Raw genomic sequence first — 12,360 nt, 5'->3', positions numbered from 1 at the left:
ATCTTTTGGCCCCCACGACAGTCAGAAATAAATTTCTGTTGTTTATAAGCCGATCAATCTATGGTACTTTGTTAATAGTAGACCGAACAGACTAAGACAGCATCTCAAGCAGGTAGTGCCCTGCACAAATTCTTGTGTTTGGCTGAGAACTTTGTACTTGTAGAGTTTCAGGATAGAGCTTTTAATGTAAAACTATGAGGTCCCTCAACTTGGAAGAATATACAGCTTGAAGCTATTGCTAAATTCCTCTCTCTGGCTTCTATGCAACATTGTCATTAAGGTTGCATCAGGTGAAGCTGGAGACAGCCTGAACAGAGTGGTGTTTACCACAGCTCCTCCCATCCTGCTGCACAAACAGTGCTTAATTCAGTCTCATAGGGCCAGCTTACTGAGTGGCATTGGTGTCTTTAGAGTTGGCATGAGTTATGTTCTCCTTGTACAGATAGAATTGGCTGTATTGTAAATTCTTTTCTAACAAATATTTGCATTTGTTATGATTCCAGAGAGCCTGACGCTAGAGTTTATCAGACTGCAGTGAAATATTTAACAATTGAGTTATGGTTTTGTCCCTGAAATTTATAAAAATATACATTACATAGTAAAATACTTAAAAGAAAATCTACTGTATTAATTTGCCTGGAGAATCTAATAGCTAGAAATATTTTCATATGGGAAAATATCTAAATAAAATAATATGTTTTCTATATTATCAATGATAGGTAATTTTTTGATGAGTATTTGCATAATTCTTTAGCTTACAGGTAAGATACAGGTCACCATCTTTAAAAGATAGAAGTTTATATCTGTATCTGTATATCTTCCTATTAAATCTTATCTACTTCTCTATTTCATCTTCCAAATAATTTATAGCTTTAATCTGTTACAAATAATGTATCTTTCCTCCCTGCCTCCTATTTAAAAATTTTCTTCAGAAGTCTAGAATTTACTTTAAAATACATCTCTTTTGCAAATGTTTACAGGTAGCTCAGGCTTATCTACAAACCTACATCAGCTCACGTCAGTCAACAATTCTTTACATTGGTTAATTGGTTCCTCTTTAAAAAACCAATATGTAAAAATCTGGACTTACACAATAAATAAATTAGGACACAACTATTTTACTTATTTTTTTAAAATTTGCCACATTTAAAAAAAATCCCTTTTCTCATGCTATTTAGATGACAAAAATTAAACTATGTTTAATGGCTTAAAGACAAATATAAAACATGACACCATAAAACTCCTAGAAGAGAACATAGGCAAAACATTCTCTGACATAAATTGTACAAACATTTTCTTAGGTCAGTCTCCTAAGGCAAAAGAAATAAAAGCAAAAAACAAAAATTAACAAATAGGACCTAATCAAACCTATAAGCTTTTGCACAGCAAAGAAAACCATAAACAAAATGAAAAGCCAGCCTATGGACTGGGAGAAAATATTTGCAAATGATGTGAATGACAAGGGCTTAATTTCCAAAATATACAAATGGCTCATACAACTCAATAACAAAAAAACAAAACACCCAATCAAAAAATGGGCAGAAGACCTAAATAGACATTTCTCCAAAGAAGACATACAGATGGCCAATAGGCACATGAAAAGATACTCAACATCACTAATTATTAGAGAAATGCAAATCAAAACAACAGTGAGGTACCATGTCACACCAGTCAGAATGGCCATCAATAAAAGTCTACAAATAATAAATGCTGGAGAGGGTGTGGTGAAAAAGGAACCCTCCTACACTGTTGGTGGGAATGTAAATTGCTACAGCCACAGGAAAACAGTGTGGAGGTTCCTCAAAAAATTAAAAATAGAATTACCATATGATCCAGCAATCCCATATAATTTATAGCCTTAATCTGGACATATATCCTGGACATGTCCTGGACATATATCTGGACAAAACTATAATTCAAAAAAATACATTCACCCCTGTGTTCATAGCAGCACTATTTACAATAGCCAAGACATGGAAACAACCTAAATGTCCATCAACAGGTGAATGGACAGATGAATGGAGCAAGAAGAGATATATATATATAGATATATATATATATATATATAGATATAGATATATATATATATATATATATATATATATATATGTATATACACAATGGAATATTACTCAGCCATAAGAAAGAATGAAATAATGCCATTTGCAGCTATTGGATTGGCCAAAAAGGTCATTCAGGTTTTGCCCTAAGATGTTACGGAAAAACCTGAATGACATTTTTGGCCAACCCAATACATGGATGGACCTAGAGATTATTATAATAATAATATTTAAAGAAATATTGAAAGTTCACATGGAACGTAAGAGAAAGTCAACATAACACTGAATTCACAAACAGTTACTCACAGTTACTCACAGTTACTTCCATGTCAGATATCAATGACTTACTATGCAAATTTAGAAAAGTGCTTAAATACTCTGGGACATCATTTTCTCCACTTATCAAATGAAGTTATTGGCGATACACTTTTCGGCCCTTTCAATTTTCTAAAGCAAATTATTTAAGTGAAGAAAAATATTATAGCAAGATTGTATGAGTGCTGGCTGTCTTAACGTTACTAAATGACAGAGAGACCCATTAATGTCTTGGGAGATATTATCTCTAATTCTTCACTCAAGTCTTATTTTAGCATCATATTTTACTGTCTTTTCCATGGCTTCATGGTAGGAGCAATGCACTTTTTTACAAGTTCACTTTGGGATTTATCATGTTACATGTTTGGGCCAGTGAAATACTATCAGGCATGATGAGAAAAGATTTGTTAAATATGCCCGGGAAAGATGGCCTGTCCTCTTATGCTTCTGTAGCCTGCCATGAGAATAACATGTCTCAGATGGCCACCAGTCCAAAAAAAATGTGGAGTCACATGGAGCAGATTTGAATCCTGATGGAAATTTGAAGCTAGAAGCGGTCAACCTATAGCCTGAGGCAGAACTGTCTCACTAACTAGCAGTTCTGTATGTGAGAAAAATGCACGCTTGTTAGTTTAAGCTATTGATATTTCAGATAATGCAGCAAAACTTCCCAATCCATTATTTCCCTCTTCTTCTCAATGTGACTAAATAGAAAATTAATACAAGGTTAGAATTCAATTAAAGAGAAAATTCTAAGTTTAAGTAAATTAGCGAAAATGGCAATGAAAGAAAATGGTGACACAAGGAGGATTTCTGCTTTTTACCATGAACTGACCATTAACTGGTACCAGATTTGTCCTTTACCATAAACTATTTACAAACTGAAAAACATATATGAGATTACTGGCAACAAAAAACTGTGATTCCTAAGGGAAAAACATGCTAGGTGAATGCTACAATTTTGCCCTTTCTGCCTGAGCACACTTCCTAGATTCTACTGAAGGAGCAAGCAGAACACAGCATACTGCATTGACGAGGCAGAGATAGAAATCTGGGAAGGCAGAGGTGGCTGGAATGTGTGGGCCAAAGTGCCAGAGAAGATGTATTATGCAGAGCAAGAGCTCCAGAAATATACATATAATTTTGCTAAAAACTTTAGCCGAATACTAACCTGCACATACATAGACCATAGACTTTTGGTCCATAGACCAAAGTCAAAGGTCTCAGTAAACATTTGGGGAAATAAACAGTGGTCTCAGAATGTCACATCTTTGTAGCAGGGCTAAATTATCCCTAAAATGAAGGTACGCCAGATCCATATTAACAAACTTTTTAAAAGGGTGTCAAGGAATCTGCTTGATCTGCAAATAACATGAATGCCTGCTAAAACAAACTTAGGCACTCTTTAAAAGAATACAAAATTATCCAAATAATCAAAAACATAATATTCACCACGTCTGACATTAAATAAAAAGTCCTACTCATGTAAAGAAGCGACAAATTAAGAACAAAAAAAAGCAGAAGTAAGTCATTTAATAGAATTATTCTTAAAATTGAGAAAGATGATAAAATTTGTACACAGACAGCTTAAAATAGCTATCATAAATATACTCAATGATTTAAAGGAAATTCTCAACATAATGAGGAGAGAAACAAAATATTAAAAAAACTAAATGGAATTCATAAGAATTAAAACTATAATGTCTAAAATAAAAATTCACTGGATGTGATTAGTTCAGATTAGATAATGGAGAACAAAATATCATTGAACTTAGGACAGAGCAATAGAAACTATCCAAAATGAAGCAAAGAGAGAAAATAAACTAAAAATAATTAACAGAGCCTCTGTGTAATTTAGGACAATATCAAGCTGTCTAACATATATGCAGTTAGTACCACATGGATGGGAAAAGGAAATGGAAACAAATAAACAAACAGGCAGAGATAGAGAAAACAAAACAAACTGAAGAGATAATGGCAGAAAACCTTCCAGTCAGAAGACACTAGGGGACATTTTTTAAATGCCAGAAAAAAAAACAAACGGTATCCCAACAATTGTTCTTTTTTTCTCCATTGCCAGATGTTCTTCGCTTAGCTTTAGGAATTTCAGTATATTCATGTACAGATTCAAACCCAAAGACTGAAGGAAGCAGAATATTCTACTCAGGAAAAATACCTTTGAAAATGAAGACAAAATAAACACTCTTTAAGAAGACAAAAAAATAATACAAAAAACCGAGAGAATTTATTGGCAGGAGAACAGTACTATAAGAAATGTTAAAGGATGTACTTTAAGCAGAAAAAATATAATACCAAAGACGAATTTGAATCTATACCAGTGGTTCACAAAATTTTTGGTCTCAGGACACATTTATACGTATAAAAATAATTGAGGACCCCAAAGTGCTTTTATTTATGTAGCTATCACCTTACACCTGTTAGGATGACAATTATTAAAAAACTAAAAGCTAATGTGTTGGAGAGGATTTGGAGAAATTGGAACCCTTGTGCACTGTTAGTGGAAATGTAAATTAGTGCAGCCATTACAGAAAACAGTACGGAGGTTTCTCAAAATACTAAAAATAGAACTATCATATGATCTATCAACCTTACTTCGGGTTATATAACCAAAAGAATTGAAATCGGGATCTCAAAGAGATATCTGCACACCTGTGTCCATTGCAGTATTATTTATAATAGCCAACGTATGGAGACAACCTAAATGCCCACTGATGGATGAATAAAGAAAATGTGGTATATTTCATACATTGAAAATATTATTAAGCTTTAAAAAGAAGGAAATCCTGCCTTATATGACAATATGAACGACCCTGGAAGACATTATGATAAGTGAGATAAGCCAGACACAGAATTCCACTGGCATGGTTCCACTTATAAGAGGAAGTTAAAATAGTCAAACTCATAGAAACAGAGAGTAGAATGATGGTTGCCAGGGGCTGGGGTGATGAAGAAATGGGGGGTTTCTGTTCAACTGGTATAAAGTTGCATCTAGGTAAGAAGAACAAGTTCCAGAGATCTGCTGTACAACATAGTACCTACACTTAACAATACTGAGTTGTGCATTTAAAACTTCAGTAAGAGGACAGATCTCAAGTTAGTGTTCTTACCACAATAAAAAATAAAAACTGAAAAAGTATTAATATGTATTTAACTGATTGAAAACAACAGTAAAATCCAATCTATTGTTATCTCTAATGTAAACAAATATTTAAATTAAAGATAACTATATATATAAAATCATAAGAGAGAGAGGTCCAATGTTTTAGATTTTGAAAATTTCTGCAATGTTTGTATAAATATAAGATAACTGGATTCTCAGATTTCTTTCTGCATTTAGTCCATGGTATTTTTTTAAGTTCAAGTATATGAAGAGAGGGCTTCCCTGGTGGCGCAGTGGTTAAGAATCCGCCTGCCAATGCAGGGGACACGGGTTTGAGCCCTGGTCCAGGAAGATCCCACATGCCGCAGAGCAACTAAGCTCGTGTGCCACAGTTACTGAGCCTGCACTCCAGAGCCCGCGAGCCACAACTACTGAAGCCCACGTGCCTAGAGCACATGCTCTGCAACGAGAAGCTACCGCAATGAAAAGACCACGCACCACAACGAAGAGTAGCCCCCGCTCGCCACAACTAGAGAAAGACCACGCAACTACAAAGACCCAGCACAGCCAAAAATTAAAAAAAAATTAAAAAATAAAAAAGTATATGAAGAGAATCTGGTCTTTACATAGACAAGTAATTTGAAAAGTTAGGAGTATTTTAAAAGTCTTTTCAGATATTTGTAGATATTTTTCTTTGATACAATGTCAAAACTTGGTAAGTGGTAGCTTCTTAGAAGTTAGTTTCAATAAGAAAACTGAAACCATATTCATGTATTTTTGTAATTTGTTACATTAAAATTCATTAGTCTATCGTGTACTTTGAATGGATCTTTTCCAGATGAATGGTTTTGTAACATCCTCCATTAACCATTTAAGAAAATATCAGTTCACAGAATTATGCAGAATTTCCAAATATATGAAAAAATTACATTCAAAATGTGTAGTTTATAACATAAGTAGACATAAAATATATAATAACTATTGTCCAAAGGACAGGAAGGAGAACATTAAGGTATATTCTTGTAAGATTATATTATTTAAGTGTAGTGGTATAATATTTTCTGATGGTGAGAGAAGGACTGTAAACTTCATCTATAATTGTAGTTTTTTCTAGTTATCCTATCAGTTCTATTAATTTTTACTTTATGTAAAGTTTATCTATTAGATGCATAAAAATTAAGATTGTTATATCCTTCTTATAAATCATCCCCTCTGTCATAACATTTTCCTCTTTATCCGTGGTAATATTTCTTATTCTAAAATCTACCATGTCTAATATTAATGTTACTTCTCTAGGTATCTTATGAATACGTTTGATATAATGTACCTTTTTCAATCCTTTTAGATTTAAACGTATTCATTTTAAAAGTTGTTTTTATGTAGAAAACTTATAGCCTTTTTTTACCCATTATGATAATGTCTGCCTTGCTCCCTGAGTTTAAACCTTTTATATATAATACTGTTATCACCATGACTGAGTTTAAATATACCAGCTGCTCTTTATTTCCTATTTCTGCCTTTGTTCTTTGATCCAGTTTTTGCTCCTTTCCTGCCTTTACTTGGGTTAATTTAATACTTTTTTAGCATGGTAATTTTTTTGTTACTATTAGCTTAGTAATTATGTTTTTGTTTTTTTCTTTTTGTCATTGCTCTAGGTTTTACCAAATGCATTTTTTAAAGCAACTCATTTGCTAAATTTCAAATAAACATGGTAATATAAATCAAAGACTAATAGTTATATCAAAGTTTAATTAATAATCAGAAAAATTTGTTTATAAATCATCTTTTTTGCACTGCATTTGTTTTGAGGAAGTTTTGTTTAATATTCTTTTATTATTATTCACTTTAGGAAATTATAGAAGCCTTGAAGTGCATATTTTTACAAATTTCAAGTTAGTGTACCAATAAATACTTATTATATTTAAATAATTTTATTAATATGTAGACTTATTTTAATACTTCTACTTTCTGTCAAATTAATTTTTTTAATGGCATGTTTTTTCCATAAGTCTATTCCAAATGAAATTCATTTTATTCTAAGTAAAACCCTACCAAATTTTGCAGTAAATTTCTGACAACTTTATCTGGGGTTGACAATGAGGTAATGGTTGTAGCAAACATCAAAAACTACTTTGGACCTGAACTCAAGTAACAGACCAAGCTTGTGTGAATCCAGACCAAAGCTGTGCTCAGATTTGTATAATTGAAAGATATAAGAGCTAGCGATTAGAGACTGAAAGAATAAGAATAACTCAACCTGAATTAAACTGGAACACAGAAAGTGACATTAACAGCACAGAATTAGAAGGCAGAGTGAATGCTAAACAAAGACTTTTCAGCACTGTCAAGAAAGTCACTGAAATATTTTCTCTGTGGGACATCTGTAGCAATAGCTAACCTTGTACTAATGGAATAACAATGCATAAAAGCCATAAAAAAAGAACAAAAGGTGCAACTTACCAGAAGATATATGCTCAGTATGCAAAACCCAAGTAAAAATACAGCCTTGAGTACATGCTTCAGAAGATAGCCCATCAATCTGTGAATAGAGAAAAAAAGCAAATAATTCAGAGAGTATTTCTTTAAAGAGGTAAAACAAAGTCACAAGAAAAAGAACTTCTTTTGCTACTATTTCCATATGAAGTACTGTGGAAAGAAACCAAAAATTAGAAAACTTACAATTTACATATTAATAAGAGATATACCTCTACCTACTTAGGTCTTTATATTTTATAAAAAGTTCATTTTTTAATTTAATAGAGCAGCAAGATATCACGTGTGAAATACGAGTAAGATATATCGCTTTCTTTAAATGTGGAAAAAACAAACTAAAAAGTAGCTAAGATCATAAGAATTAGCAAATTATTTGTATAAATGTTGAATTTCTTTTATGAAATGGACATTATCATGAATGCCTTTATGTATCATCTGCAAATGAAAAGTGGAAGCTTACTGCCAACTGGTGACCCAAGCTGGTTTCTAACGTAGTTGAATTCACTGCATAATTTAGAAATTGTTTTAGAGGCTGTTTATTTTCCATCACTTTTATTTCCATTTTCTGGGTTAGAGTCTGCAGAAGAACAGCTGAAGACCATTCAGCGGTTGCTCCTCCCATTCCGTGGCCTGAGCAGCGGCAGCTGCAGCCCATCTTCAGTGGCGTCTTCAGTGACCGCTGTGCACTGTGGTTCTCAGTGGGGAACTGCTGGGCAGGCACAGAGGGCACCTGCCGCCTTCAGAGCAGGCTGCCACCTCGGGTTGAGCAGCAGTAAATTCAGGAGCTGGAGCAGTCCGTTCACCCTGAATTCCTCCTTGGTCACAGCCTTCTCAGCTGAGGCCGGCCCTTCCTTCACCACCTGTTGAGGATCTTCCTACAAGTCGAGAGTAGGCGGGACTCCCGCAGGTGCTCACGGGACAGGGAACCACGCATGCGCAGATCTTCCCGGGTCGGCGTCCATCAATCACGTCAGACCCGTAGAGCGAGCTCCCAGTTGTTGCACAGATGGCGGTGTACACACGGCACAGAGACTGGTTTGTGTTACACGGAGCAGTGGTAGGCAGGTTCACAGAAGATGCCTCTCACGCCGGTGGTCAGGCCTGGTATTGGGAACCGCCACGAGTCGCGGCTCCCGGAAGCCTGCCAGGCTCCGGTGAGTGAGGTTCCAGGAGCGAGGTGACCAGCAGTAGGAGTGGCGCCCATGGCAGCAGCAGACTTCGGCACAGCTCTCTGGCTGGTCTTCCTGGAGGTTATGATACTGACATCAGCCAGGTTTTCAATGGCAATAATGGCAGAAACGGACAGCAGAAGCTTCTCCCAGGTTCTCTTCAGATTTAGAGGTAATGCCATCACTTTTCCTTTTTAGATAACTGTCCGATTTAGAAGTCAAGGTTGGTGCCACCTAAGTGGGTTCCTGCTGCAAGGAATTTGAGGACATCCTCCTTCATTTGTAGGACATCAAAAGCTCTGGACATTGTGAAGTTTCCCTTTAAGTTATGCTGGGAACCCAGAAAAATGCTGTATGGCTCTCTCTCTGGGTAGCATGGAAAAGCTTAGAAATCTAATTTTGGAAGCCCCCATATACAAAGCTAAAGGAAAAACCACAGATTGGGAAAATACACCTGCGATACATATAACAACAACAAAAAAGTATTCATATCAAGAACATAAATAGAACTACTACAGGAAAGAGAAAATAAACCACGATTATAAAAATGGTATATGGTGTGCTTGTGTGCTATGTGTAACTCTTAGAAGAAAGAAATGGGTGGATCTCAGGGGTAATGGTGTTTTGTTAGTTGCTAAACAAAGTTCCGAGTTCCAAAACACTTCCTATTTTTCCTACAGCATTTCTAAGATTAGGGGAAGGGACATTTATAAATATATTTGAAAAATATGAATAATCAAATAAGCATAGAAATGAATAAGCAGTTTACAAACAAATTAACATAATGATGCATAAATTCATACGTAATTAAATGAATGCAAGTCAAAATAGCATTATACAATTTTGCAAACATTTAAAAATATTAATAATGTGTAGTTCAACCTTTGTAAAAAATTATCAGAATAATTAAAATGTGTGAAAGATAAATTTTCATATATTTCCTGCCTTATCAGTTCCATAGCTGGGAATGTCCTATTTTCATATATGCAAAGAAATATATAAAGCAAGTTTATTTCAGCAAAGTTGTTATTAGCCAAAAAAGAAACAACTTAATTTATTCTATAAAATTCTATGCAAATATTCTATGCAACTATTGCAAGTAATTAAAAAATTATAAAAACAACAAAACAAAGTATTTCAATGAAATGAGGAGTATATTATTATAGTCCTGTTAGAAATCATTTTGCCAAAGATGTTCAGAGGTAGGTTAAGAAACCTGGTTTGGAGGGTAATATTTCTATTCAATATGCCTTCATTCATTTACTCTTATGAGATTAAGAGTAATACATTTGACCCTTGAACAACACAAGCTTGAACTGCTCAGGTCCACTTATATGCAGATTTATTTCAATAAGTATCGTACTTGTATTTTCATTTTACAGATCTTTAAATTAACTAAGAAAAATTTGTGTTGGATTAGAGATCACAATGTGTGGAATCAAAAGAACTGGAGTTGGAGTCCTGAGTCTATACAAGCTGTGTCAGCTTCCTGCCCTTTGGTGAATCATTTATCAGTTCCTTTGTTTTTTGAGTCAGAGATGGCAGTAGGAAAACTTTCAAATGGGGAAGGGGGTCAGCACCCCCAACCCCTCATTGTTTAAAGGTCAACTGCATTTCATTCATTAATGAATTCATATCATCTCTTTACTCTTTTGACAGATACGTAAATACTACTCATACAAGAGAAATTCACTCTTTTTTTCTGGTCTATTTTGCAGTGTCTCTTAGAGCACAGTTGGTACTGATATACAAATTAAAGAACGAAAATTAACCTTCCTTTGAAGAATTGCAAAAGACACCCCTTTTGGGTATATCAAGGAGAAAAAAAAACAAGGTGTTTTCCCTCTGGGCAGAGATAGCCACATCACACAGAACACACGTTTGGCCAGGAAGGCAACAGCTACATTATAATCCTTGCTCCTGGCCCCGGCGGCCAGGCACCATTAGGTAGAGTATACCCTGACAATCTTACTCAGAGATGTTAGAAATTGGAAAAGATATTGATGAAAATATAGTCATATGATTGAATCAATGTATTTTCTGTTTTCTCTATAATCTTATTTATATATGTTGAAATAAACAAATGCATTGGTATGGCAATTGTAAACTCATCATGAAGCATTCTGGATAATTTAGAGTCTTAAAATCTTTTCACTTTTATTTGTAGATTCTGTGGAAGAAAGAATCTCCATCATTGCTCAGCAGATAACTTTCTGATGTTTAACAAAAGGTAAGAAATATGTTCTACGTTGAGACCGTTGCAGAATAATGTATGCTTATGGTAGTCTGTTAAGAGTTCAAAAGCAGGGTGAAGGCAGTAGAATATGCATTCTAATGACTTTGGGATAGTTGTAATATTAGGAGAATCAGTAGGGGAATTTCCACTGTCTCTTTGAAGTATTTAATACTAGTTGCTGGAAAAGCATATTTTCACAAAACTGAACTTAAGCCCTGTAAAAAATTAATAACAGAAACCTTAATTAAATAGAGTCTGGAGATCAGAAGAGGGGAGCTCTCAGGCCCTGCAACATAGCAGAGCCCAACAGAAGGAAGAAAGACCCCTCTTCTTTCCTGACAAGGACTCAGCCAATGAAAAGCCATAGACTCTTTTTTACCACAGCTCTCCCAACTTCCTTTTCCCCTCTATAAAAGCGTTCTCCTTCCCGTGCCTTGGGGGGACTTGCATGTGGCTTGTCAATGTGGCAGACCTCTAATTGCAATTCTCTGCTGATCTCAAATTTTCACCTATCTTTGCTGGAGAAATATCTGGCAGTCTATTTACTTCAGGTCAACAGCCCTGTATCCTTTCCTTATGCTCTGTATTCCATGGGATCTGAATTTGACATTTGGACGAATTTAGTTGGGTGCTGAGGAAGTAAGAAGGGGTGAAAAAGAAAATCACCTTTAAATAACATTTAGTTTGCTTGGCTTCTCTTCCACATTATTCCGATATGTTTCCTAAAGGCTTTATTTGAAAAGTACTTTTATTTAGTTTTATTTTGATTAAAGGTTAGTAGTATTATAGAATAATTGAAAAGTCAGTAGCAGCTGAAGGAGAGCAGAATACGTCATCCCAAAATATGCCTCCTGGGCATGAGGATTATTTTGAATTGATTATTTTTTAAGAAACAGCAGACATAGGAGACACTCTAAAAATGAGTAGTAGAAGTTACCCTTTTGTAAGAGAGATTTACATTTATAA

The 12,360-nt window shown here is 34.7% G+C and overlaps 1 pseudogene; it reads right to left on the bottom strand.

Annotated features, from left to right (window-relative positions):
- Window positions 1-8,413: 8,413 nt before the first annotated feature.
- LOC118882871 lies at window positions 8,414-9,465 on the bottom strand (annotated as a pseudogene).
- Between the last annotated feature and the right edge of the window lie 2,895 nt (window positions 9,466-12,360).

The sequence above is a fragment of the Balaenoptera musculus genome, chromosome 1, assembly GCF_009873245.2.
Source record: "Balaenoptera musculus isolate JJ_BM4_2016_0621 chromosome 1, mBalMus1.pri.v3, whole genome shotgun sequence".
Lineage (NCBI taxonomy): Eukaryota > Metazoa > Chordata > Mammalia > Artiodactyla > Balaenopteridae > Balaenoptera > Balaenoptera musculus.
Note: the sequence above shows the minus strand (reverse complement) of the source record. Positions and strands in the feature narration are given on the sequence as shown.